Source organism: Olea europaea, chromosome 2 (genome assembly GCF_002742605.1).
Source record: "Olea europaea var. sylvestris chromosome 2, O_europaea_v1, whole genome shotgun sequence".
NCBI classification, from domain to species: domain Eukaryota; kingdom Viridiplantae; phylum Streptophyta; class Magnoliopsida; order Lamiales; family Oleaceae; genus Olea; species Olea europaea.
In genome coordinates, this window is record NC_036238.1 from 23,755,390 (window position 1) to 23,760,067 (window position 4,678).

Below are 4,678 nucleotides of genomic sequence, written 5' to 3' on the forward strand. Positions count from 1 at the left end.
AATTAATGAAATTTTGTGGAGCTTTTCCATTTAAAGTATTGAATTCCTTATTAAAAAAAATTAAACGGGACGGGGTGGGATGGGCCCCTATTACCCGTACCCGACTCGGGGTGAAATTCCTCGCTTGTACCCGAGGATGAGGCCTACCATCAAGGATGAAAACCCTTCAATGATAAGGTCTACATATCAAGGATGAAGCCCACCCTTCAACAATGAGGCATGTCCTCAAGGATGGCCTATCCAGGATGAAACCTACCCCTCAAGGATGAGGCTGACCCTCATGATTTTTAGCTTAATCGATGAAGACTTGGGCCGACCTTCGATTTAAGTTGTGAGCGTATAATGAGGGCAATCTTCATAAGTCTTAGCCTAAGTGATGAATTCTTTGGCCTGGCTTTGCTTTAAGTGATGAAGTCAATGCATGTGCCTAATAATAAGGTTGAGCTCCTCCTTGAATAATGAGTTCAACCTATATATGGAAGAAACCAGAGACTATAAATCATATTTAATACTTGTGCAAAATTAAATAGGAGATACCCATAAACACGAGGCCTAAGCCAAGGCTAGGCACTCAAGCATAATAAAGTCTCACTAAGCTCGAGAAGAAAGTATATGTGCAAGTTAATTAAACCTGAGCAATGATCCAAAAATACTCAATTAAGCAAAATTTATTAGTAGAGATCAAATATCAAGGAGTATCCCTTTCGTATAAGGTACCATGTAAAGCTACCAACCCAATGAAGGTCACCCTTCTTACTATTCTATGGGAAAAGATAGTGACTAGATATAGCAAATTAGGATAAGGTATGAGTATATCAACAAATATTGCTAAAGAAAGGCTTGTACTGAAGGGATGGAAAAGATCCCAGTTGTACATTTTACAGGGGAGTACAGAACCAGTTAAAAGGAGACATTTGGACAAGTTTAGTACCATGGTTGAAGTTTAGTTTTGGTACAGTACCTCCTGTGTTGGGCTCTGAGTCGATTTAGAACACTGTTACAGATAGCGTTGGTGATTTCTCTTTGCCACTAATTTCAGAGAGTACACTATGTTCAGTTGCTGGGGTAGGACTCATCGAGCGTAGGTACCGTGGTGTCAACAATGTCTAGGATGCTTCTAGGGACGTTGAAGGTGACAGTTCCAGCAAGGAGCCTTCTGATCAATCATCTGATTTGGTTCTTGCTATAGGGTGTGTTTCGACCATGTGTGATCAACATTAATTCCTTGGTGGAATTTGGAACCCTGGAGATTGGGTTCAGGTGTTGGTCGTGGATACCGAGCAGAGGACGAGTGTTTGGTTTATATGGAGTGGTTACTGTATTGAGGAGATTCAGCCAGTGAATTTCGATGCAGATGAATTCAAAATCTAGAAGTTTCATTCGTAGCATCGGATTTTGAGTCAAGGTAGATATTGTTAGAAGTATGAATCAAATAGAAGTCTTTTGAAGAGGGGTATTCGACTTGAACTAAGAGAATATTAACCTAGGGTTTAAGGAGACTAAGTTGAATAAGGAAACAAAATCCTGTTGAAATTGGGTCCTCTAATTGTAATATATTTTTTTGCCTTTTAGGACTCTTTTAGGTTTGACCTATAAATACGAGGCTCCTCTGGTCAGTTTTTAGAAAGTAACATGGAAGCAATATTGCTAGTTTGTCTTGTATTCTCTATACTGTTGAATTAATAAACATCGTTTCTCTGCATTTACCATTTGTGTTCTTTCTTTAAAAATTCAATCTTGTATTTTCGTGGTGTGATCTAGTATACTTCAATATTGTCATTAAATCTCGTTCCTTATAATCCGGTTTGAAATCAACGTATATTATTGGAGTTTCTACCCCCAACATTTTCAACCCTTGACGAGCTGAGCCTTCAGAAAAAAAAATAGAAAAGCTAGGCAACTTGTGTGTGTGTGTGTGTCTATATATATATATATATATATATATATATATATTAAAGACCTAGGCAGCTACATGCTGCCTGATAGCAGGCAATTGCCTACAAAGGCTGCATATAACTGCTTGAAATAGCCGGTAGGTAAGCTGTTACAACAAATGAAAAGCCTACAAAGTATAAAAAAAATTGTCAACTACTCAACTCAGCCCGAGTTGAAAGCTTAGATCAAGCCTAGATTTTTTGTCCAAGCAAAAGTTAAACTTAGCTCGATCCGAAGTCCGAACCATTTTTACTTGAGTTAAGCCCGAGCTTCAAGTTTTAACTCGCGAGTCGGTTCGGCTCTACTCGTTGACATCCTTAAGTAATACCCATTTCTAGTTCAACAGTCTAACATTTTAACGTGTTCCTTGAATGTCCAAAAGCTATATAGGTGGTCAAATTCTATTGACTTTTAGGTTGTCTAGATCTTGAGATCAACATATTGGCTTCATTTGTTAAAAATCACACATAACCACACGAATAGCAAGTGTATAAAAAGTCATCAAAAATAGTGACTAAAAGTATATGTCATAATGGAAAACATTTATTTTGTTATTTTAAATATTAAAAACCACTGAAGAAAGCTATGGAGAAGGAAGAGAAAATAGGCAAAGCCCAGACTCTTAAGTACTAAGAAAAATAGAACCCCTTGATAGTAAGAAGTTCTATCCAGATAATGTAGACATCTTCATAAGGTATGTCATGTACAAGATATATGGATGATTAGTTGCCATAGTACATTTTTAGGTTGATGCATGTCCAACTCATGCCCAAGACTAGCTAGTGAGGCATCTATCTCTCCAAGGAAGCTCTATGTTCAAAGCTTGTCCGAGGCTAGCTAGTGAGGCTTGTATATGTCTAGGAAAATGTCGTATCCAATGCATGTTTGAAGCCTGTCAGTGACGCATCTCTCTCTAAGGAATTTCAATGTCCGAAGCTAGCTAGTGAGGCTTCTATTCTCCAAGACATGCTCTACATCATCACTCATGTAAGGTAAATGCATAAGGCTTCCTATTATCGAAGGCAATGGCTTAAGTCTTCGTATTTCCAAGGTTAGTGACAAGTGTGTTTTTACACACTTATTGAACACTTAAAACGAACTAAATATTGGTAACTGAGAGAATTTCTTCTCACAATTGTATAATAATGGATTTTGTAGGCAAAAGCACCTAATTGAAAAAGAACAAAGGCAAAAAGGAAGAGAAAGGGGATCAAAACACTACAAAAATATGTAGTTAGGGATCAAAGTGCATAAGTGTCGAAAGTTGAAGGACATTGGATGAAATTTGTGAAGACATAATTGAAATAAATATCAAATTCGAGGATCAAATTATACAAGATCAAAGTTGGGACCAGTCGAGCAATCATTCGAGGACTTATGGACAAAAAGAAAAAGAAAAAGAAAACAAAAAATGGGAAATGAGTGGAATTGAATTTTGGCACATGCATAAGCCAGGCTGCCAGCGTGAGTCAACTTTAATTTTAAAAATGGATTTCCTTTTGTTAATTGAAAAGAATCGAGGGGCCCTTTCTGTAAATTGCTAGGCACGTTTTAAGGGTTTTAAAAGGGAAATATTGGGCCTATCAAGGGGATGAACTATTCTATTTTCATTCTTCTTTCATGATTCTCGACACACCCTTTCAAATCCTAAGGAGGAAAGGAAAAAGGCAACAAAAGGAGAAGAAAAATCGAGCAAAAATTAAGGAGATATTTTCGGAAAATCAAGATCAAGTGACATCAACTTTCAAGAATCCATTTAAGGGACAGGACTTATTTATTGTTTTGCATTTCGTCTCTTATTTTCTTTGCATTTGCAATGTATTTTTCTAGTTTCCCGTTCTGTGCTATTTATATACTATGGGCTAAAATTTTAATCTTGTGATAAATGAGGAAACTTAACCTAGCTTTATTAATTTTCAAAGTTCTTTTTTATGCCCAATTTTTATTTTCATGTGCATTTATTGGTGTGTTTAAGACTTGCATTTATTCGGCCAATAAATATTTATGTTTAGTGATTTGTGCAATGGTAGAGAGATTGTTGTATATTTTAGACTGGAATAGTAAATACTCTAGGTTCTTGTAGGGGATAGAGATATACTGTTAATTTTAGTTGATCTATTGATTTACTTTCACAAAGGTTTCACATAATTTGTTGGGTTTTAATCGACATAGAACCAATTAGGGATAATTTCGTCTGTAAGAGGTAATTAGTTAAAAAAATCGGATCTAACATGTTCAATGAATTATTAATTTATTTGCATGTTGAGAAATTAATTAAGCGACGGTTAAATAAAATCATGAATTCCAACTATTTAATTCTAAAAAACCTTGTATTTGTAATTTGGTGTGTTTTGAATCGAATTTCAATTTATTTTATTTTTATTTCTAAAATCTAAATTCATATTATGTGTTTTTTAATTATTAGAATTAAAATGGCTAGAGTAATGTAATTAAAAGTAAGCATTCCTCAAGAGATAGACTTGGACTCATAATCAACTTTTTTACTAGAACGCAGCTTGTGCACTTACAATTTATAATTCTAGTGAACAAGTTTTTGACACTATTATCGGGGAATATTTTTACTTTGATTACTACTTAATTAATTTCAGTTTTAACAAATTTTTAAATTTTTATTTTCTTTTAATTTTGTATTTTTTGGCTAACCCCCACGGTTTTAATTTCTTGTGCTCGGTATTTTTTTCGATGTACTTTTTCAGTTATTTATGCATAATTCTAAAAATAA